At 39.4% G+C, this 25,771-nt stretch overlaps 1 protein-coding gene across 3 annotated transcripts in view; it reads right to left on the minus strand.

Annotated features, from left to right (window-relative positions):
• LOC142143818 (cysteinyl leukotriene receptor 2-like) overlaps positions 1 to 25,771 on the minus strand; it is a 175,674-nt gene that overhangs the window by 6,841 nt on the left and 143,062 nt on the right. The window contains exons 1-3 of one of the 3 annotated variants that reach the window (XM_075201988.1): positions 22,877 to 22,954; positions 22,706 to 22,762; positions 9,355 to 9,410 (exon numbers count right to left, since the gene is read on the minus strand). The exons of 1 other annotated variant lie outside the window; for it this stretch is intronic. The gene's annotated coding sequence lies outside the window, so the exon portion shown is untranslated. Of the gene's footprint in view, positions 1 to 9,354; positions 9,411 to 14,247; positions 14,782 to 22,705; positions 22,763 to 22,876; positions 22,955 to 25,771 lie in introns of those variants that run through there. One more of the 3 variants, XM_075201990.1, reaches the window with a different exon arrangement.

The following is a 25,771-nucleotide window of genomic DNA, read 5'->3' on the forward strand; positions in this document are numbered from 1 at the left end:
CTCTACATAAAATCTGTAAGCTATCTCTCTCTACAGTTATCTTTCTTCACTATTCAAGCACGCATTGATTACTCTTATTCTGAAAAAACAAAATTCTGACCCAAACTCTCTCTCAAATTACCGCCACATCTCTCAGCTCCCATGCCCCTCCAAAGTTCTCGAGAGAATTGCCTACACTCACCTCACATGTTTCCTTTCTGCAAACAACCTATTGGACCCTCTTCAATTAGGCTTTTGCTCTCAACATTCCACAGAGACTGCGCTGACCAAGGTTGTCAATGATCTTATCAAAGCTAAAACTAAAGGTAATTACTCTCTTCTAATTCTCCAGGATTTCTCTGCTGCATTCAATACTGTTGACCACTCTTTCCTCATACAGGTGCTACAATCCCTAGGTCTTCAAGACACTGTCCTATCCTGGTTCTCATCCTACCTATATAATCACTCTTTCAGTGTTAATTTCTCTGAAACAACCTCCACTCTGCTTCCTTTATCAGTTGGACTACCACAAGGCTCAGTCCTAGGTCCTCTGCTGTTCTCTATCTACACCACTTCTCTTGGAAAACAAATAAGTTTCTTTAGATTTCAGTATCATATCTATGATACACAAATTTATCTATCCTCTCCTGATCTCTCACCATCTGTGTTGTCTCACACTACTGACTGTCTTTCTGCCATTTCATCTTGGATGTCCTCTCGCCAACTCTAACTAAATCTTTATAAAACAGAATTAGTAATATTCCCACCCAAAAATAGAAGCTTGCTGCCTGACATTTTTATTTCTGTTGAGAACATGACCATAAATCCCACCCTGCAAGCTCGCTGCCTAGGTGTAATCCTTGACTCGCATCTATCCTTTGTTCCCCACATCAACTCTATATTTATATCATGCTGCAATAATCTAAAAAAATTTCCAGAATACGCACTTATCTCTCACAAGACACTACAAAACCTATAATGTATGCACTCATCATCTTCCGAATCCACTATTGTACTTCCCTCCTTACTGGTCTTCCTAAAATCAGACTCGAGCCCCTACACTCTATTTTGCATTGCTGCGGCTAGATTGGTCTCTACATTGGTTGCCTGTTTTTCAATGAATCCAATATAAAATTCTTCTACTAAAATACAAGGCCGTCAACAAAATTGCACCAACATACATCTCCTAACTTGCCTCAACATATCTCCCAATTAGACCACTCCGTTCTGCACAAGATCTGTGTCTCTCTTCCACTCTCACCACTTCCTCCCATTCTCTGTTACAGGACTTTTTTTCTGTCTGCACCCATTTTATGGAATTTACTTCCTCGCACCAAGACTTTCCTCTAGTCTTCAAACCCTGAAGCGTTCTCTGAAAACCCACCTCTTCAGACAGGTTTATAATATTTCTCTACCACCCTCTTAATCTCTCTAGGTTACTCTATTACCACCCTCTACACAGCGAACACAAGACAGCAACCCTTTAACCAGATAGTTGTGTGACTTAGCATACAGCCCAATAAATGCAACCTTTGCATTCTAGCTGGACAAATATTCAATATGATGTAGCACTTACCCTAGTGTATTAAATCATTGTGCCGTAGATTGTAAGCTTGCAAGCAGAGCCCTCTTACCTCTCTGTATTTATTACCCAGTGTTGTTTTATTACTGTTTGTTCCCAATTGTAAAGCGCTACGGAATCTGCTGGTGCTACATAAATAAATGTTGATGATGATGATAAAAGGAGAGAGGTGACACAAAGAACTGGTACTACTGCTGCTAATGTGTCAGATGTAGATCACAATTACAAGGATCAGGGCACTGCAGGGATTGGTGGAAGAAACATGTAGCTATTCTGCTGGAGAAGGTAGTGAGATTGGGTTTAAATATAAACAACATCCTAATAAGGATTGCTGACATGGGTATTGACACTATGGGACTAGGTGCTGATGAAGTGACTTCTCTTTAAAAAGAGAAGCTATGAGTTTGGGAGCAGTGTGTAATGATCCCAGGGTCAGATTTCAAATGAGAAGAGCACAATTCACAGACTGTAATTTCACATTGCTGCATCTGATTTGAGATTCTAAAGCACAAATATATGACACACCTACAGTAGTGGTTGATATGAATGTATGGTATGAGCTAGGACAAGGATTACAAAGATTGCATGAGTGGGGATGCATGAATTGGATTACTTGAAATCCATTAATAGGGTGTGTATTCTGTGCGGACTGAAAGGGATGGTCCTGATGCAACTCTTTTTACTTCAGTAAACCGTAATAAGCTTTTAACCACTGCGCCCCAATTAAAAGCAGCTCTTTTCACTATGCTGCATACAATGTCCACTGGTAGTACTGTTTTTCTTGCTGCATCACTATTAGGTCAGTTAGGAGAGTTAGAGAAATACAAAACAACAAAATCTTGTAGAGAGAAAAGATTTTCAGAGGAAGACAGTCAATCTTCAAATAGATTTAAACTGACACATAGGCAATTGTTTTTGGACTTTTTTGGAGTGCGAAAAAAAGATATATATGGAATTACTACAACTGAACTTTTCAAGTGGTGGAAAGGACTGAGAAGGTGAAGGTGACAGTTAGTGATATAGAAGACTACTCCCCTGTAACACCCACAGCCTCACCTCAAACATCTAATCCTGGCCCTTACTCTGCTCTCAGTAGGGAGGTGCAAGGTTTAGCCAAGATATACGAAACTGGGAGGGGGTGGGACATTCCCAATCCTTACTGACAGCAAGGCAGATCCCAGGCAGCAGCTACTGACTTTTATTATTTGTTTGTTGAAGCCAAGGGATCGACACCCCTATGTGTCAGTGGCAATTTATTGGCCAGGCCAAACACAACCACACAGAACTACAGCATACACAACAGGCACACTCGGTTGCTGTGGAAGGTTTGGGGGGGGGGAGGGGTGGGGTCAACAGACATGGGCAGCCAAGATTCACTATAGGCTCCAAACTGGCAAAGTTCCAAAAGTCAAAACACAAGTTGTCAGGATTCACTAGGATGAGTGGGATCCTTCTGGTCTTAACTGAGATTGGCGGTACTCCACCCAGAGGCGCGGAATCTAACAAAGCGGAAGGTTTTCACCAGAGATTCCCGCAAGGCAGCTTCAACCCTGCAGGTCGCGGCCCTCTAGGGAAGTTCCCAGTTAGCAGTGATAGAGAACCAAATTCAGAGAAAGAGGTAGGCACTAGTTAGCCACTACTGAGTGGGAGCGCCGAGCGATGCCCTGTTATAATCCATAGAGAGATAAATTAGATGGTCTGCGGTAGTTACCACTAAGTAAGTGGAGCAAATAAGCGATAGTCTGCGGTAGCACACTTGGAGCGATGATCTGCTGTTGTCACCACTAACGAGTGGCACAGGTAATGGGTGGTTTGCGGCAGCACACTTGGAGAGATGAGAGCGGTGATCTGCAGTAGTTACTACTAACGAGTGGAGCAGGTAAGTGATGATCCACGGCAGCATGCTAGGAGAGCAGAGGAGCGAGTGGGGGTGCATGAGCTACTTCCAGGCCAGGAGTCTGACGAAAAGAACCAGCACTAAGAGGTGTTGGGAGGAGCCTTATAAATGAGAGGCAACCAATGGATGTGCGGAGCAGGTGAGCACAGGTGAGATGATCACTCGCGCATGTGCAGAGCCGACCTGACAGCCGGGGAAGAAAGCGGGGAATAAGGAATGAGTAGATGGTCAGGTTACCAGGTGGTAGCCGCGGGAGAGCGGCGTGTGACACAGGTGTTGGTATCTGAACTTCCAGGCAACATAATTGGTATGAATATTTTGTGTGGGCAAGCCATGCACACTGAAAGTGGAACTTATGTGTTTGGATGTTCTGTAAGATCCTGCATGGTGTCTGCAGTGAAGCTTTTTGAGAGAGGTTTGGCTGAACGGTTCCCAGTGTATATTCCTCCTCTTCCACAGCCAGGTAATCTCAAACAATACCGGCTACAATTTGGTCTGAAAGAAATGTCAAAGGCTGTGCAAGTTTTACTAGGAGCTGGAGATTTCACACCCACAGTCAGTCATTTAACTCTCCAGTCTTCACAGTAAAATAAACAAGATGTATCCTATTGCTTAACAATTATAGGGGATTGAACAAGGTAGCACCACCGTCGGTATTCCGGATATGGTTACTGCGGTAGAAAAGATTACTGAAACAGTCAGTGAGTGGCAAGTGGTGGTGGATTTGGCCAAAGCATTTTCCATTTTTATAGCACCTGAGAGTCAAGTTCAATTTGCTTTCACTTGCAATGGACAGCATTATACTGCGACAGTAGTTCCATAGGGCTATTCAATTAATACACCATTTGTCATTCACGATTTGGTGGCAAGAGATCTACAAATGAAAGACTTGAAATTCCTAGGGGTAATATGGACTGGTCCACAGTGAGTAATACCCGATCCAGTGCTGGATGAAATTACTGTAATTATTGTTGGTCGCAACGCATTGGTTGGAGCTATTACTGAGTGAAAAAGGGACGGACATCTTTTACCATTTGAATACCATCTTTCTCTGAGCCTTGGTCCAGCGGATGCCCGGGATTTAAAGATCTGACTTCTGTTACCTTTGTTACATACACTATATGGACAAAACTATTTGGCCACACATGTTAGATTTTGAATTGAGGTGTCTCAAACAGACCCATTGCCAGAGGTGTATAAAATCAAGTTCCTAGCCATGCAGTCTCCATTTACAAACATTTGTGATCAAGCTTGGTACTGTGATAGGATGCCACCTTTGCAGTGAAATTTCATCCTTGCTGGATATTCCACGGTCAACTGTAAGTGATATTATTAGAAAGTGGAAGCGTTTAGGAACAGCAGCAACTCAGACGACGTAAAAAATCACAGAGCGGGGTCAATGACTGCTAAGGCGCATGGTGCGTAAAGTCTCCAATGCTCTGCTGATTCCATAGTTGTAGAGTCATGTATGAATCACACTTCTCTGTTTGGCAGTCAGATGGGCAAGTCTGGCTTTGGTGGATGCCAGGAGAATGTTACCTGCTTGACTGCATTATGCCAACTGTGAAGTTTGGTGGAGGAGGGATAATAGTATGGGGCTGGTTTTTCAGGGTTTGGGCTAAGCCCATTATCTCATATTTGAATATATAACGTAATTGCAGTCCCTGTTGGTGTAATGGTCAAGCGTCCAAATGTTTTTGTCCATATAGTGTATGTAATAAATAAATCGGGTTAGCAAAACTTAAGATGAAAAACAAATTGCAAAAGATTGCAAGTCTAATCCCAAAACATTTTTCTATGTACATAAATATCCGGAAAAATAAAACTTACAGTGTTGGGTCCTTAAATGATAAACTAGGAAAATAACTATAGAAATTTAAGAAAAGTGATATTTGAAACATTTTTTTCCCCATCTGTTTTCACAAAGGAGAATCATGTATTATGAAACAGGTTGTGTAGCAATAGCCTCTGCACACCACTAAATATTGCTTGTAAGGCGGGAGGAGGAGGTGCAGCTAAAAAATGATGAAGAGAGATAAATCACCTGGCCCAAATAATATCCAAGCACCTGTAGGAAAGGAATGATAGACTACAGTTTCCTATACTTATCTGTTTTCCCCCTAAAGGGGTCACTGCCAAAAAATTGGTAGAAAGATGTGGTACCAATTTTTAAAAAGGGAATACAATTAGAAAAACAGGACATTATTGACCTTTGATCCTGACATCTGCCGTTTGTGAATTATTTAAAAGATTTCTGAGATATATGATTTTCATTTGTTACAACTAAGGTAGTTGCACAAATATGTTAGTTATGAATAGTTAAGTTGTAGTATTACTGTAGACAAATGTAAACACGCTTTGAAGAAATGTATTTTCTGTACAGATGAGCAAAGTTTTCACACTGTTCTGCAAAATATTTGTCTTGTTCTGTATTTGGAATTGTTTTTTTTGCATGTTCTGCCTTTTGAAGCTGGCTTTAAGCATTTCAATTCCTACCATAAGCACACCACACAGCAAGGTTAATTGTTCATCTGTCTAGTTCTATTCATAGTCTATGAATTCTGCAAAATTTAACATTTCCGTGAGATGGTGAAGAAAAAGAAGAACTCAAAGATTGTACTTTGCACTTCTGTGAAACACCCTGTTCCTCTACAAAACTTGCTGCAATGTCAGTGATCTCTAAGTTACAGTATCTTTTAGAAATTATATCTGAAAATACAGGTTTTGGCATAGTCAATAAAAGAACAATCATTACCTAAAACGGACTTATGACTACTCAGTTTAATTTTAATGGCTGAACTTCCTGTGTTAGTTTTGCAAAGATTGTGAGCCACTGGTTTAATATTTTTTCAGGATTGGTTGAAACATTTGAAGCAGACCCTCCACCTGCAAAAGTGCTCTGGTACTGCTGAGATCCCATGCAGAAAATATTTATCCAACACACTATTGGCACAAATTAATTCTGTGTTATTTCTAGACTGCCCTCTCTTTCGCCAAGCAAATCTATTCAAAGTTCCTTTTATCCACACAGTTGACAAATCCCCATTGCCTTTTTGTTTCCTTCATGTTGCTTCTCTGACCTCGTCACCTGCCTTCTTCATTCACAATTAATAAATTTGCCACTTACTTCAAAGGCAAAATCAACACCATCAGTCAAAAAAAGCTCTCACCTCATCAGGCATTCCACATCCACCTTCTCCTCCAGTCCCTTATCCACCCTTAATTCTTATTCCACCCTACTGAGTAGAAGGCCGTTGTATTCCTTTCTTCCCTCTCTACCTCCCATTTTGACTCCACCTTCTCCAAACTCCACTGCACCCTTTCCCCCAATACTTGCACCTACATCACCTCTTCAACCTCTACCCCTACTGACACTTTCCCTTCAATCTTCACACATGTTTATTTCTCATATCCTCAAAACCAATCTCTCTTCCGTACCTCTCTTCTCCTCCCCTTTGCTTCCAGAGTACTTGAGTAACTTTTAAACAACTGCCTAACCCTCATTCTCTCTTCTCACCTCTGCCTAGACCCTCTACAAATGGATTCTTGCCCTCTACACTCCACCTAAAATTGCCCTCACTAAGTGAGGGCAATGTGCAAAACATGTAACGCATTTTTGTGTGGTTTACAAATTAGGCCAAGTGACATGACAATAAGGTATCTAAGGGAAAGCAGAAATAAAGAAAATCAGTTAGCAGGTCAGTAACAGAAGATCAATTATGAATTGAGTAATACAAGCAAACTAGCAAACCAAGGAAAGAGGATACCCTCCCGCATCCTAAAAATAGTAACTGCACATTGTAAATGATGGGTTTCATTGATTTTAACACGCCATACACACATTCATAAATGTGATTTTGCATTAAAGGGTTAAATGACCACCAAGCCTAATATGCAAGATGATTTACAAATGAGAGCTACTAATAATATTTGAAAAAAAATATGTATGTGTTTGTTTCAGGAAGTAACAAATATATCTTATGAACCATAAAAGTGGAAAACTGCAACAAAATTTATCTTTTGTAACTTTGTGCCCCTACTTGGAATTATAGGCCAATACTGCTTCATCCGTTGAGGGGCAAAAATGTGCTCTCTGATGGGTAGAGCTAGGCAGAACACAGGTACAGATTAGGCAAATGAGCACAACTGCTTTTGCACCAACAGACAATAACAACCTTTTTTTTTTGCAGGATGAGATTTCAACAAGATAAAGTGCTAGAGAGTGTGCAATTGCAGTGATATTTCCTACTTTGCAGGATGGTACAAAGCTTTTCCACCATCTCAGATTCTTCTTCTATATTTTTAATGGGACACATTTCTGAACTTTCCAGTTGTACTTCCACAGTAAAGTGCATTTCTAGGTGCACTTACATCAATGGAAAAAAAGAATCATATAGGCAAATGTGAAACATGATAAATACAGTCCCAATGTCACCTTCACTCTCATGATTAATTTAAGACATAGCTGAGGCTAAACCAAGCAGTATTTTAATAGAAAACTGAAATGTTAAAATTAATAAAGCTGCTGATCCTAAAGTATTAGTAACTTGGACTTTGATGTGACATTTTACTGTTTCTGCCATACGCATTTTCTGGTGTATCCAGGGCCGGATTAACCCGAGGTCTAACTGGGCTACAGCCCAGGAGCCTCGGGCATCCAGGGGGTCCTTGACAGAGTTCAGCAGAGGTATTGATCGGGACGGGAGCGGGGGCGCCCCCGGCCCGTTCAATGCTGAGCTCTGTCACTGCAGTCCTCCTTCTCCGGTGCTCAGTAATCTCCTTACTGAGGAGATCTCGCGAGAGTGTCACGAGATCTCCTCAGTAAGGAGCTTACAGCGCGCCGCGGAAGCAGGACTGCAGTGACAGGAGCGGAGAAGGTAAGCGCTTGGGGGGAGGGCAGTCGGCTAACAGGGGGGCCAGGCTGCTAATGGGGGGGGCCTCACGGGGGAATGGGGGCCCCATTAGCCCAGGGGCCTCCATTACGTTAATCTGGCCCTGGGTGTATCTACAAACCCACCTAGCTAGGTTTTCTAGGGTCAGTTCCAAGAGGCGTGTTGCATGCACCTTGAAATTTGTTAGGCATGAAGGTAAGCATTCTTCAACGCATAAAGCAGCATTGAGAGACCGCAATTTTCTGTGGGTCATTAAAGATCCTTAGGGGGAGATTCACTTGCTGGCAATTGCAATATGATTTCCGCTCATTCTTGTGCACACAAACATGAGTGGATATTTCTGTCCAATCTCCGCCGCGAGGTGTCTTGCTGACGTTCTGGAGACACTTCGCGTCTAATTGAATCTCCCCCTTTAAAGTTCGTTTACGAGAAGAGGCTTCTTTCCTATGACTATCACATTTAGTGTAGATACACTGATATATTGCTGGGAATCGCTGCAAACCTAACGTGGCTAATAACAGAGGATACACTGTACATAATGTTACATACAATGTGAAAGATTTAAATTTCTGCTGTGATATGTGAACTGTTTACATATATATAGGTTTCGTGGCCCTTTAAGAATATAATATAATTCTTATCTTGTAGCCAGGGGACTTTATAGTAAACTATTGTTTTATTCTATGATATACACCCAAAACACATTATTAATATTATATTAACCTATCAATATTATTGAATGTAAAAACAGGTTCTGATATCTACAATGACATTGTAAAGTCTATTTACAGACAGATGATATTTGGAGACATGGACAAGTCCCTGGCTGGTCATTAGTGTGGGAGACAGTTTGAGAACGACTGAGAACATGGGAGCTAGAAGACATAACCTTATGGGATTAATCAGGTTTTATATTCCTACATTGTAAAGTATCCATGCATTAGTCACACTATTTGAACATGAATCTATTCACATGATGTGGAATTCTTTTCTTATTTACTTACCTTTTTTTTAGCTTTTTTTTCTATAAATGTTCTTATGTATATTTCGAATGTCTTGACTGAATAAAACAAAACAGATATCAGTTAGTAACAAAAACAAATGTATCCAGAAAAATGTGTGTGCTTTTCTCTGATATTACTCTGATATTTTAGCAGGAAGACAGTTACCAGGGAAATCAGGATGGATGTAACATGAATGTGCAGCTTTGCAAAATTATTACCATAGCGGGTAGTGATCATCACTATGCAAATCACCTGGATTATCATCATACAACCATATACCCAGGTCTCACAAGTTCACCTCTTTTGTGCCCAAATTTACATTTTCCTCTTGCCATTTAACTGATATACAGCATACTTGCCAACTCTCCCGGAATGTCCGGGAGACTCACGCATTTCGCGAGAGTCTCCCGGACTCCCAGGAGAGTGTGGCAATCTCCCTGATCTGCCCACTTCCTAGTGAAGTGGGCAGAATTCGGTTTAAACGCAGCGATTCACCCGGAATCGTGGTGTTTGGCCCCGCCCCTGCTGTAAAATGACGCGATTTGCGTCATTTCATCAGGGGGGCGGGGCCAAAATGCCGCGGTTTTGGCGCCCCGCCCCCTGCACGCCCACATCCCAGCCGGCATCTCCCGGAAGCCCAAAAACAAATGTTGGCAAGTATGATATACAGGTCAGATTTGTAGACCTTTATGGATATATTCAGAAAATGGCTATGAAAAAAAATAATTTCCCAAATGCAACATAATAGAATTCAGTATAAGTCTTTGGTATATTTTGGCTGTATAATACGCTGTGAAGAGGTGTAACTAGGGCAGCAGCAGAAGGCCCAGTATACAGGCAAAACAAACTTGAGAACTGGCACAATATTACATTGGAAACAAAAATTAGTTAGATGAGATTCAAAAAATGAAATAAAGAAAACATAATTAATGTTGCATTGGAGTCTGTGCAGTGACATTGACAAGTCTCCACTCTCTGTGTGGAAATTGTATTTTTCCTTCAGTTGGTCTATTTTCTTCCCACTTTCCAAAAACTTGCTGGTACTTTAATTGGTTTCAGACAAAATGGACTCTAGAGTATCTGTTTTGAACAGAATTTAGACTGTAAGCTCCAATGAGTCAAGGACTGATGTGAATGACTACATATCCTCTGTACATCACTGCATAATTATTATGCATATTCTGCATAATTTATAATAATAATAGTGATTGTCTAATACTTTCTTAAATGTATATTCGTAGTTACAGCTCTGAAGCAAAGTGGCATTTTCATTTGTGCAAGAAAGGAGGCTGTATCTGCATGTCTACAAACATGATAAAATTGGTTTATACAAATATTAGGGGGTAATATATCAAACAGTGCTGTGTGCGGAGGTTATAATCCGCTGTCATCATCTTAATTTCCCAGTAGTTTAATGCTCTAAACCACCACATTTACTATAGGACATGGCCTTTGAGTTATCTTGCCATTCATAACCTCAGAGGAGGCACCGTTGATTTATAAATTATTGTGGCAATCAATATTTAATGACTATGAGGACAAAATTAATTAATAAACGTATGGGTGCAAGTTTTATTGATCATTATATTAAGGGGACAATATAAATATAGATTTATATATAAGATCAATCATTTTTTATTGCTAATTGGTGCAATAATTATTTATGACGGGGCAACTGTTATGATTTCATGATGGGTGCACCATTTATCTTGCTCACATGTTTCACTCTAATACCAGCATACACATGTGCACAAGTGCCATATAATACACAAGTTAATCCGTGAATGATACTCATGCATTCTAGTCAAATCAAGCTACTTAAGGTGTTAAAAAAGTTCTTGTCATGCATTTGGGCCATAGCCCAGGCCTCAACCACCAACCACTCCCCACTGTCACCCCCGGCAACCACCAACCACTCCCAACTGTCACTTCTCCTTCAAGAAATATATATATATATATTTTTAAATCTTTATAAATACTTTTAAAAATTAACAAATTAAATGAACAAATTAAAAACATTTTTTTTTCCACATACACTAAGAATTTAGTAGGTCAGTGTATAACTCCGCCCAGCAGGTGGCGCTGCAGCTTGGTTTTATTTTTTCCACACACAGACAGACTAACACACGCCACTAGACATTTATATTATAGATGTTGATCTGTCATAAGTTATTATTGCAACCGCTAGCAATAAAATATTATTACCCAATAATCTAACTATATATTCATATTGCCCTATTAATATAATGAACAATAAAAATTGTCCCCTAATATACTCTATGACATAGTAAGTAGCAGAGTTGCTGCTGCACCTCCTAGTGGGCTCTAGGCCAGACATGCAAACATCTGTTGCTATGGCTAGCCAAGGAGAGCCTACTGAGCACTTCTGTAATTTGCAATTGTTCAGTATACATAAGATGCAACTTGGAATCATAGGGTCCAATTTCCATTCTTCAAAAGTTCTATTCATTGGTTCAAAGTTTCTCCCAATTCGGAATGCCTGCTCACCGTAACTCACATGCAAAATTCAAAGTTTAGCAAGCAGGACAGATGGATTCAAAACTAAACGCTTTGCATGCAGCTTTGAGCAGCAAGAACTGTCATCACACAGCCATCTAGTGGTGGGCATAAGTAGTGAGCAGCTGCATATAGAATGAAAAACATTTTGCTGCCGAGGTTGGTTTCCAGTTATAGAGTAAATCAGCACTGGCTGTCCAGGTGTTGAAGATGTTCGGTGGGGTGGGAGAAAGCCCTCGGGTCAAACTATTGGGATGGAATCTGAAATATATGTATATTTGTTTTACTAATAAGTATTTTTAGGTATTTAAAAAAATAGAAGATTTATTGTTGCCCAGAGGTCCCCACAGGATGTGTTTCATTCTATGGAATCTGTCTGAGAAGCATGTATGGGATCAGAATCTGTTGGTCCTTATAGTACCATTTTGTGGGCTTTATCTGTATCTAGAATTAGTTGTTCTATCCCCATGATGAAATCTCATTGGATGCAATGCTACAGCATCTGTAGAGCGGTGTTCACCTGGATATGGCTTGTGTTCCACTGTGAATGCCGGCAGCAAAACACAAAGCAGGAGAGAACACTGTGTATTGTGAACTGTAATACTGGGGACCTTGCAGACTCCTCCAACATACCGGTGTGCAATGTGGAACTAAGGTGCAATACAGAACTATTGAAAGGTCAAAACTAGATTGTTTATTTAACTTTCTAAATGGCATTATGAAAAATTGGAGACTTATATATTTAGAAACCAATTTTAGACATGGCATATATCACAAACTCATCCATTTAGTAGATTGAAATCAATCAAAGATGTATAAATTTCTGATTCAGAAGTTTCTGATTCTGATATTCTGGTACAGATATAGGACTGGTACATTAAGGCACAAAAATTAACGTATTTTGCGCACGTAATTCAGGCATAAGTACGTCCGTATTTAACTACAAGCAGATCTGAAGAAGCATCTCTTGTTGAATATTGGTCTAAGTACGCGCTACATATATGGTACAAACATAATACACTGCAGGATACAAATATATGTTTAAAGTCCCAGCAAAATGCATACAAAAAAAAAAACTATTTAATTATTGGCACCTGTTAATAATATATTCATTAATGAAAAAACATTTTAAAAAAGGTTTTATCATTCATTTTTTTCCTCCATGAAATACATTTATCAAAATGTTTACTGTTCCTCCTAATTGCAAACACATCTTTTAGCATGTATACCAAACAGTCATCACTATCACTCACAACTTACACCTGCCCTGTAGCTGGTGCAAGTGGTAGGGCTCAAAACTTGTGTTTGAAGATGAATTGGATATGCTTGCGTTTTCTGGTGTATAGTGCTGTTCTGGGGATGCACAGAGAGATTTTACACAAAATACGCCTTTTCAACACATTTAAATCTCTTCTCAACCCTCCCATTCCAAACCATCCGGCTTCTATCAGTGTCTAGGATGTTGCTTCTTACTTCAAGGAGAAGATTGATAAGATAAGACTACTAATGGTATCATCTTCCTCGATAAGCAATCAGCTCAATTTCTTCCCAGCACCCTCTGATTGTTTGATCCCACAAATGAAGATCACGTATTTACTGTCTTCTTATCTTCCTGCTGACCTCCTGTCCTCTTGATCCTATAACCTCACAAAGTGCTAGATCCCTGTCTCCTGTGCTCATTCCACCTCAGGGGTGGACCCAGACATTTGCCCTAACCGTGGCGATTTTAGGGGGGGGGGGCGATTTAGGCCCCGCCCCTTTTCTGTGTTCTAAGGCTGCCGGCGGCTGCACAGTATGTGCAGGTCCGTTCAGCATTGAAAGTGTGCTGTCCCGCTGCTCTGATTGTGTTTAAAACACAATCAGAGCAGCCGGGCAGCATACTGTCCCTGCTGAACGGACCTGCACAGTGTGCAGCTGTCGGCAGCAAGCCCCTGGTAGGGGGGGCGATCGCCCCGATCGCCCCCCCCTGGATCCGCCACTGTTTCACCTTTAACTAAGATCTGTAATCTCTCTCTCTATTGGTATCTTCCCATCATTATACAAGCACGCAGTGATTACTTCTATGCTGAAAAAACAAAATTCTAACCCAAACTCTTTCAAATTACCATCCAATCTCTCTGCTCCCATGCCCCCTCCAAACTTCTAGAGAGACTTGCCTACACTCGCCTCACACGCTTCATTTCTATAATCAACCTACAGAAAGAGACTGCATTGAAAGCTGTCAATGATTTGATCACTGCTAAAACTAAAGGACATTACTCTATTCTAATTCTCCTGGATCTATCTGCTGCATTTGACACTGTTGACCACTCTCTTCTCATACAAGTGCTACAATCCCTAGGTCTTTAAGACACTATCCGATCCTGATTATCTTACCTTTCTAATCGCTCTTTTAATGTTAATTTCTCTGGATCCGCCCCTGCTCCGCTTCGTTTGTCAGTTGGAGTCCCACAAGGATCAGTACTAGACTCTCTGCTCTTTTCTAGCTATAACACTTCTTGAGGAAAACTAATAAACTGCTTTGAATTTCAGTATCATCTCTGTGGGGATGGTGCCAAAATTTATCTGTCCTCTCCTGATCTCTCGCCTTCTGACTGTCATTACTGACTGTCTTTCTGTCATTTCATCTTGGATGTCCTCTCACCAACTCAAACTCAATCTTCCTAAAACAGAGTTAATAATATTCCCACCCACCAACAGTAGTTACCTATCTGACATTTCTTTTTCCATTGACAACATGACCATAAATTTCACCCCACAAGCTTCCTGCCAAGGTGTGATCCTTGACTCAAAGCTATCCTTTCTTCCCTACATCGACTCTATATTTAGATCACGTTGCATACATTTAAAAAACATTTCCATAATATGCACATATTTTACACAAGACACTGCAAAAACTCTAATTAAGGCATTCATTATCTACCGCATTGACTATTGCAACTCTCTCCATACTGGTTTTCCCCAAAACAGACTCTCGCCCCTATGTTCTATTCTGCACATAGCGGCTAGATTGATTTTCCTTGCAATTTGTTCTTCCTCTGCTGAGTCACTTTGTCAATCTCTACATTGGTTGCCTGTTTTTTACCAAATCCAATATAAAATACTTCTATTAACCTACAAGACCATCAACAAAACCGCACCAACATACATCTCCTCACTTAAAATATCTCCAAACTCGACACCTCTGTTCTGCACAAGATCTGCGTCTCTTATCCACTCTCATTACATCCTCTCCTTTCTATTCACAAGACTTTATCAAGCTGCACCGACTCTTTGGAATTCCTTCCCTCGCACAATAAGTTTTCCACTGGTCTACAAACCTTCAAGCATTCTCTAAAAACCCACCACTTCAGGCAAGCTTAGAATATTCTTCAATAACCATCTTAATTTCACTAGGTTACCCTATTACCACAATTTACACAATTCCCACAAGACTACAACCCTCTGATCCCCTGACCACCATTGCTGTGTGACTGGACCATATACCATCACTTTTACCTTTGCAATCTGGCTGGACCGAAATGCAATATGTAGACTTATCCTCACGTATCCAACTCCCATTGTCCCTTAGATTGTAAGCTTATGAGCAGGGCCTTCTCACCTCTTTGTCTGTATTACCCAGTATTGTATATTACTGTGTTTGTCCCCAACTGTAAAGCACTATGGAATTTGCTGGCATTACATAAATAAATGTTAATGATGATGAAGATTTATTTTAAAATTTCAAACCGAATATGGAGTCGCTAGGGCAACTTTTTATACATATTTGCAACTTCGTCATGCTTTAATGGTACAGTTTTGGGGGTGGATTGCTAATTTTATTGGATGCAACTATAAAAATAACCATCTACTATTAGGACTAGCAATAATATAAATAATTTAGAAACTTTTAATAAAATAATTATTTGGGGATAATTTGCCAGCACTCCAATTAAAATGGGAAGGTGAATTGGAAGATTTAACAGATTAGTAATGGTCTAATGCATTATGGCATGCCCGAGAGGCAACACTGTTCTAGGTTTCAGCAAATTTATACAGTTAAATCCATAAATATTGGGACATCGACACAAATCTCATATTTTGGGCTCTATACACCACCACAATGGATTTTAACTGCAGACATTCAGCTTTAATTTGAGGGTATTTACATACAAATCAAGTGAACAGTGTATTAATTACAACGGTTTCTATATGTGCCTCCCACTTTTTAAGGGACCAAAAGTAATGGGACAAACTAAACAATCCTACATCAAAATTTCACTTTTAAATACTTTGTTGCAAATCCTTTGCAGTCAATTACAGCCTGAAGTCTGGGAGGCATAGACATCACCAGACACTGGGTTTCATCCCTGGTGATGCTCTGCCAGGCCTCTACTGCAAATGTCTTCAGTTCCTACTTGTTCTTGGGATATTTTCCCTTCAGTTTTGTCTTCATCAAGTGAAATGCATGCTCAATCGGATTCAGGTCAGGTGATTGACTTGGCCATTGCATAACATTCCACTTGTTAGCCTTAAAAAACTCTTTGGTTGCTTTTGCAGTATACTTTGGGACATTGTCCATCTGCACTGTGAAGCGCCGTTCAATGAGTTCTGAAGCATTTGACTGAATATGAGCCGATGATATTGCCCGAAACACTTCACAATTCATCCTGCTGCTTTTGTCAGCAGTCACATCATCAATAAATACAAGGGAACCAGTCCCATTGGCAGCCATACATGCCCACACCATGACACTACCACCACCATGCTTCACTGATGAGGTGGTATGTTTTGGATCATGAGCAGTTCCTTTCCTTCTCCATACTCTTCTCTTCCCATCACTCTGGTACAAGTTGATCTTTGTCTCATCTGTCCATAGGATGTTGTTCCAGAACTGTAATGGCTTTTTTAGATGTTGTTTGCCAAACTGTAATCTGGTCTTCCTATTTTTCTGGCTCACAAATGGTTTACATCTTGTGGTGAACCGTCTATATTCACTCTTGTGAAGTCTTCTCTTGATTGTTGACTTTGACACATATACACCTACCTCCTGGTGAGTGTTCTTGATTTGGCCGACTGTTGTGAAGGGGTTTTTCTTCACCAGGGAAAAATTTCTTATCATCTACCACAGTTGTTTTCCGTGGTCTTACGGGTCTTTTGGTGTTGCTGAGCTCACCGGTGCGGTCTTTCTTTTTAAGAATGTTCCAAACAGTTGATTTGGCCACACCTAATGTTTTTGCTATCTCTCTGATGGGTTTGTTTTGATTTTTCAGCCTAATGATGGCTTGCTTCACTGATAGTGACAGCTCTTTGGATCTCATATTGAGAGTCGACAGCAACAGATTCCAAATGCAAATGTCACACCTAGAATCAACTCCAGACCTTTAACCTGCTTAATTGATGATGAAATAACGAGGGAATAGCCCACACATGTCCATGAAATAGGTTTTGAGTCGATTGTCCCATTAATTTTGGTCCTTTAAAAAGTGTGAGGCACATATAGAAACCGTTGTAATTGCTACACCGTTCACCTGATTTGGATGTAAATACCCTCAAATTAAAGCTGAAAATCTGCAGTTAAAGCACATCTTGTTAGTTTCATTTCAAATCCATTGTGGTGGTGTATAGAACCCAAATTATGAGAATTGTGTCGATGTCCCAATATTTATGGACTTAACTGTATATATTGCTTAAGGTGTACCTCTTGCCAGTTAGATTAATAACATTTAGTACAAAGGACAAAACAAATTGCCCAAAATGTGAATAAAGGTTGTGCTAAAAACATTTTACTAGCAAACTCTGCACCCCTAGCCAATGGGTACTACTACAGCTTAGACTAAAAATCCAGGAGATTGGTGTAAGCTGGAGAACCAATCAAAATTGAGGACCAATCAGCTTGTGATTGTTCCTTTCACGCACATCTCCTTCCCCCACGCCATTTTAATTAGGTGAAAAGCACTCATTTGCTGCTTCTGTATTAGAACCAGTGGGGCCCCAGGGACAATGGCTGCATGGAGCAGCTTTAACATCCTTTTCCTATCTATCTCTGTTTATACTTTTCACTTGCAGAATTGTGTCACAGATTTCTGTTACTAGTCAAAATTTTTACGGCACACTGTACTCAAAACCCCAGAAACCACAGATTGGTATCGCTCCTAGAGTACAAAGTATATATAATAATAGAAAATAATAATAGAAAAATTAACTGTGCTCATACCTAGAAGGTAAACATGTTTATTAATATGTATCAACATATTAATAAGCATGTTTACCTTCTGGGATGCTTGGTATGTGTGCGGTTCATTTTTCTATTATTACATATAGTCTGTTACTAGTCTGCAGCTTTATTCTGCACTTTCACTTCTCAAAATGCTTCTTCCTGCTGGGCATAGAAGACTTCCTCTTATCTTGTCACAGCTTAACTGTCTTGGCAGACCTTGGAACACTACAATACACCATGTCATGCTCACTGACTTTTATAATTGTAAACATTTTTTACATTGTACATTCTAATAACTTGTAAAGCCTCGAGATTAAGAATAGATGGTAAAACTGGCATCTAACATGCATAGTAGGTGGAACTATATTGTACAGTAGGTTGAGAATGAAAAATAGATGTATTCTAGGAACAAAAACTTACAGTGACAAATATTGAAGACCTGGGGTTATATTACTAAACTGGGAGTTAAAAAAAGAGGAGATGTTGCCAATAACAACCAATCAGATTATAGCTGTCATTTTATAGAAGGTACTAAATAAATGATAACTAGAATTTGATTAGTTGCTATAGATAATTAGTAACAATTGGTAACTCTTATTTCAAAAAAAGTCCCTACATATTAATTTATATTAAAGCATTAGATTGTTTCAACATCTTTTACAAAAATTTCATAATAGAATAACAGTTCTTACATGAACCTAAGTAACGTCTTCATAAATTAACATATTAGAATGAGCCATATAAAGAAAAATAAATGTCAAATTTTAAATCAAGTACTTAATGTAACCTAAGGGGAACATAATTAACATCTACAATATTTTCTATATGCGCGAATATTTGTGATCAGCACTGTGGCAAAGTGGTTAGCACTGCTGAATAATAGCAAGGGAGTCATGGGTGCAGTTCCATCCAAGGCCCTATCAGTGTGGAGTTTGTATGTTCTTCCTGTGTTTTGTGGGTTACCTCCAAGTGCTCCAGTTTCCTCCCTCATCCCTAAGAAATACATGGTAGGTTTGTTGGCTTCTGACTTAAAATATGGACCCTAGTTTTTGTGTTAGTGGATTTAGACTTTAAGCTCCAATGGGACAGATGTGAATAACTGCATATATTCTGTACAGAGCTGCATAATATGATTAGCGCCAGTGGTCAAAGTGCGGTGTGAATACAGTGGTATGCCAAGCCGCCTTTATTGTAAAACTATTAAATTCCATTCACTTGCATTTTCCATACCACCACTTCTAAGTGTCCACTTCGAACACCGATTAGCGCTATATAAATAAGAAAATTTTAGCTGCTTAGTAAAGAGTAAAATTTAGACAGATGGGAAGGACCAATTTTAGGTCACACTAAAGAGCGAATATAGTTAAATTTCTAAAACTCAAGAAAGAAGAAAATATGTTAGAAACCTAGTGACAAATGTTCTTATGTAACCGGTAGCTATATATGAGCAAACAAAAATTAATTGATTTGTCACTAGCACTGATAAATTTCTGTCACATGAGCACTGATCAATTACTATCACACTATGAATGCTGTGGGATTATCAGCGCTAGTGTTAAAGAAGCGATGCATTAGGCTAATGCTATGTTCAGGCAACATAAGCAGGTAAGTGCTAAGTTCCTTGGGATAAACTCAGGTGCTCAAAGTGACCATATAACACTATTCCTAATAGTATTCCCTTGGTACCCATTGATGGAGAATACATGGAAACATTAACAATACGTCAAAATATTTGCTGTTGACTTCTACATAAGTTAGCTGGGACCACTATTCCTCTTTACAGAGTCTACTGAATGACTGGGGAGAAGTGACAGAATATCGTACCACCACATACCAGCCCAGTTTGAGCACTAATTGCAATGAATTTTATAATAAAGTGCTGAATGAGGGTTTGATTCAATTAAACTTTATTTTAAAATGTGTGGAAACACTCTTTAAACTGCACTCAAAAGAACTCTAACTCGTACCAGATCCTTATACCATACTTGCCAACTCTCCCGGAATGTCCGGGAGACTCCTGCATTTTGCGAGAGTCTCCCGGACTCCCGGGTGAGTGTGGCAATCTCCCGAATTCTGCCCACTTCACTAGGAAGTGCCCCACTTCCTAGTGAAGTGGGCAGAATTAGATCCCAAGCATCGCTATTCCCGGTGAATCGCGGTGTTTGGCCCTGCCCCCCGCTGTCAAATGGCGCAATTTGCATCATGACGTCACAGGGGGCGGGGCCAAAAATGACGCGATTTTGGCCGCCCCGCCCCCTCACGCCCACCTCCACTGGCTGGCTCCCGGAAGAGAGCTGAAGAAAGTAGGTAAGTATGCCTTATACAAGCTGTTACAGTTAAAGGGTGTCCTTCTTTCTTAATAAAATTGCGCACAGAAACGCTGTGCCAAAATAAGGTACTTTGTTTTACCTATATCACAGTAATGCACCTTAAATAGTGAATAGATTTATAAACAATGAGAACATTTTTAAACTAAGAATGAGAAGAGGAAATAAAATGTATATACATTGGGCACTCCATGACTAGTAGTTCTCTGTTTTTATCATCTGCTATGTTGTTAGCTAGTGAAATATTAAAAAAGAAAAATGTGAAAATTACTGTCCAGAAATTGTCTATAACAACTGTTAAAATAGCAGCCAGTGGCTGCCAACCACGTCACTAATCCCTTTCTATTCTACATTTTATTAGCGATTCTCCTATACTGTTTGCTTGTAGCGTTTGTTTGAATAATATGACATATGTTGTTTTATAATACTTAATCATTTGATAAAAGTGCTTTAACCAGTGTGTGTCATATTTGTTGTTTTATACACAATGAATATATCTGGATAAAATATCTTGACGGGTTAATTAACCCTTGGTAACCAGTTATTAGAATGTAACGTCCTAATCATTTATTGAAAACAAGTAGAATTATTTACTTAGATCATCCTATGCAGGGGCGCACGCAGGATTGTCAGGGGGGATATCCCCCCCCAAAAAAAACACACGCGAGAGAGCTGTAATTGCAGTATTAATGTAATGTTCCCATAAGCGGTTTAGGTATACATACAATGTTGTCATGTAAAAGCAAACTTTGCTCGTGGCATAATAAATATTACTGTAATAAACACATGTACCTGGCATAAAACCAGTCCAAACCATATGAATTTAGTGCAAACACAGAATATTTTTTTATAAGTAACATATCTATTTACTATTTAAGGTGCATTACAGTGATATAGATGAGATTGGGTGTGTTCAGGGTGGTGTGGCTGTAGGCAACAGTGATATAGATATAAATTATCTACCTTGTGTGTATGTGTGTTTTATTTAGTTATATATACACTTTTCCAGTACTTATGTCCCCAGAGCCGAAGGAGGAGGGAATAGACTTTTCAGTGCTGGACTGCTAGTCACAATTTTTTTGTTGTTGTCGTTCGTCCTCCTTCCAATACAGGCAACAGCCATGAACTAACCAGGGGCTGGTTTCCCATAAGAAATGGGCACCCATGCCCGGCTGCCTACTGCCAGGGCTGCATAAGGATTTGGAGGAGGAGCAGTTCTATTCTAAAAGAATTCCTTGGGTCATGCTGTTTGGAAGGAATCTGGGAAAAAAATATATTTGCTCAATAATAAAAGTGTTTTTCGGCTTAATTTAAATAAGATATATATGTATGTGTATATATATATATATATATATATATATATATATATATATATATATATATCTAGGCTTAAATATACATTACATCATAGCTTAAATCTCACTGTCCTTGATTCTCTTCACCACCCAAAGTGTGCCGAGGTGATTCAGGCAATAACAATTTATTGCACGTGAATGAAATGAAGAGAACTTTTTGCTGCTGAGCTATCCAATACTTTCTATGGGCTAACGACAAAGGAGTGACGAGTTTGTCTGTCAGTTACAATGGAACGTAAAAGTTGAGGAACTGAATACATGAAGCTAAAAATGTGTTGCATTCTCATGCACAAAATGGGGAATTAAATATGCCACTTAGTATTTTATAAATCTTCTTCTGCAATTAAAATAGCTATTGCCAATTACATTGCATTACATTTTAAAGGGGGTGAACCACCTCACAACCTTAAGGCTGATTGCTGTATTTTACAGCAGAAACACACTTGAAGTTAGCAGGCTATTCCAGACATTGTAATTTGGCTTTAGAATCAAGAGTCCTTTAAAAATAAATAAATATTCTTGCGATATCTATCTATTAAAACCACTTTAGACATTCATGATTTTGTCTCAGAAGACAGTCCACATGTTCTTAATAAAACAAGCAATAATTTACTTTAATCTTGAGCTTCTTACAACTTGATCTCCTGAAATGAATATTTTAACTGACTAACAGCACATAACGTGTAGACCTCAGCAGATGAAAAATTCCTTCAGCATTGTGAAGAGGCGAAATATAAATTTAGATTCAATTTTGTCCTATTCTTATTATTTGTGAACTTACCAACCTACTAATGAAAAATAAACTATTAAATGTTGCTTTAGCCAAAGAAAATTAACAATTTATCAGTAGTAAACTTTAAAGCTCTACAATTGTGTGTATTATTTTTGGTATGATTGTTTAAATGTCCAAGGTTTAATAAACTATTATGCAGGTGATAATATAAGAGACTTACTTAGCTGACGTGATCTTGCAAAATAGAGGATGGTCCCTTAACATTCAGTGTAGAAACCTATTTGGAAGGGAAAGAGCGGTGGAGTCAAAATGACAGTGTTATATAAATATAACAAAGGTGGTTAGAAAAAAAATAATTATTTACAAACATTGAAACTTATAACTGGATTACCTGCTCACTTGCAAGTTTAACGCTTAAGAGTAATAAGAGTATATGTGGTTGAAATTCTAGAGGAACTAATCTCTCGAAATCTCATGAGAATGAGCAACCAGAACTAAATGGGGAAGTTTGTTTTTTTTAAAACAAAAAAACCCAAAAAACAAACCCACACATTTTATGTATCTATATTTATATTGCTATATTTTCACTTCCTCTTATGAGCAGCAAAATATTGCATCACTTTATTTTGACCCCACAGATAGGCAATGGCTACGAATAGGAAAAAAGGATTAGCAAACGAAAAGCTAAAAGTCACGTACACATTTTAATGCATAAAGCATATGGACAGGAGTAGGCGTGTCAAAGAGAGGCAACTTTGTTCCCAACTTGTAATAATTGTAAAAGTAAGATATTATCATCCAGCAGGCTAACAAATATATTTGTAAATAAATATTACAAATGTTGTCTATGATAGTGCTGTTCCTGATCTCTCCCATTATTGCTAACAAAATTTCAATAGTATTGATGATAACTTCAAAACTTACATTTTGTGTTTGGACGGTAGAGGATGTAAACAAATTCACTGCCATTGTAGAAGTGGTACAACATTACATTAGTGACACTGTCACAGATGACATAACACACATTTAAAGCCAGTGTAAAAATGGACAATATTAGCAACATTTCACAACTATTTAGGCTATACATGTCAAAAGGCACTTTGTGAATGAAACATAAATAGGAGGGGATGGCTGGGGAGTCTCTTCGTTGGTGGGGGAGCAGGGTAGTAAAAAAAAAATAGATATACAGTACTCATCTGATTGCAGCGCCGGCGTCCCTCCTCCTTCCTCTCTGCTCTGTTAACACTGAATGACAGGCGTGACGTCATCAAGTCACACCTATCATTCAGTGAGGAGCAGCACAGAGAGGACCAAGAAAGAAGCAAGAAGACAGAAGAGAAGAGAAAAAAGAAGCTAATAGAAAGGTAAGTAAAAAAAAAAGGGAATAACGCAGAAAGGCACACTATGAGGAAAAATGAGGGGAAAGAGGCACAGTAAGGAAAAAAAGGGGGGGGAGAGAGGAACAGTAAGGAAAAAAGGAGGGGAAGAGAGGCACAGTAAGGAAAAAGGGGGGGAGAGAGGCACAGTAAGAAAAAAGGGGGGAGAGAGGCACAGTATGGAAAAATGGGGGGGAGGCACAGTAAGGAAAAAGGGGGGAGAGGCACAGCATGAAAAAAAAGGGGGGAGAGAAGCATAGTATGAGAAAAAAGTGTGAGAGACAAAGCTTGAGCAAAAGGGGGGAGGCACAATAGTGGGGACTATTAATTTAAGAAGGGATGGTTCGGGCCCTACTGAATGTTGGGGGGAGTTTGGGGAGAATGAGGTCCCTTTATTAAATGTGTCTATGAATTATTTAATGGCAGTGACGGTTGCGGGAAATAGGTATATTTCTGTAGTGTAAATACTATTAATTTATTGCTTGGGCTGTTTTTAGGGAGAGAAATAGGTTTGTTTATTTATTAAATATGAATACTATTATTTTAATGTTGGGGCTGGAGAAAGGCCTAATTATTAATCATGGGTGGTAATTATTTAACGCCGGGGCTGGCTGTATTTTCTAAATGTACCCATTTTCTATTCCAAATAGGGCCCATAACATTCCAGGATCCAGACAAGCCGCAACTAAAGAAACCTGCAGCACAGGTGGTGAAAGTGAGAAGAACAGGTAGGAGAGAGCAGCAGAGTCTGTGAAATGTTGTGATTCTAGTGGGACAATCCAGAACTAGTGGGACAATGTCACGGCTAGGAATATTTGTGGATCCCCAACCTCTACTTAGATGGTAAAGCAGAGGGTGGTGGAGACAGAACACGCTGGGATAAGTTCAGATGGAGAATCACAATGAAGAAATACCCAGACGATAAAGTAGTGTTGCAACTTTAGTATATTGTTCAATGGTGCAACAGCAGTAATAAAAGGCATGTACAACTCAGCTGTGCTGAGCACACCGTAGTTGAGAAATAACACAATCACATCAGTACTTCAAGTGGTAACCATGAGCAACAGCATGAAAAACAAGCAATAGAGTTCAACGCTGAGATGATGATCCAGAACACTTGTAACCTTGTAACACAGACAGCAATAAAGTAGAATCACTGACACAGCTTGAAAGTCCGATGAGGATAGTAAATAGACTTGGCTGATCCAGATGGAATGTGATTCACTTTAGCGGATGGTGATAGGTAATGTAACGGTTCTTGTCAGCGGAACAACAGATGTATATATATAGTCCAAGAGCTTGGTGAACTAGAGACATGCAATAGAATGTTGCTAGAAGTACAGCGTGACAATAGAAGTCCAACACACAGAGAAACGTAAGTTCATCCCTTTGACAGAAAGCAGCTGATATCGCACAGAACTTAATTAAAGGAACTGGCTCCTAGCTCGGCAATGATCCTTAGAAATAGTCCAGCAATTCACAAACAGCAGAATGATAATAATAGCCGTGCCAGACCTAGAACCACAGATGACCAGAACTTGATTGTAGTTCAACAGAATAATGAACAGCCGAGCAGAGCGGTAATGAATCCAATCAATATGAGCACAGTTTATAACAAGCAACTCACGACAGTTCAATGTGCAGAAGAAAGTTCAATGAATAGTTGCAGCTTAGAGATGAACCATGAAATGGTATTCAGCAGGGCCAAATAGAGATCAGCGATGACAGGCAATCTCGGCAACCAAATAACATCCAGGAGACACTCAGGGCGTTAGGTATGCAGCCAGAACCCACGGTAGTGTGAGTAACACGAAGATCAGGCAATGAATCCCTGATCACAAGAGGTTGATATAGTCTTCAGTAACCAATAAGCTTCAGAAGGAGGTTTCCAATTAGGATAACAGAAAACA

Source organism: Mixophyes fleayi, chromosome 3 (genome assembly GCF_038048845.1).
Source record: "Mixophyes fleayi isolate aMixFle1 chromosome 3, aMixFle1.hap1, whole genome shotgun sequence".
In the NCBI taxonomy this organism is placed as follows: domain Eukaryota; kingdom Metazoa; phylum Chordata; class Amphibia; order Anura; family Limnodynastidae; genus Mixophyes; species Mixophyes fleayi.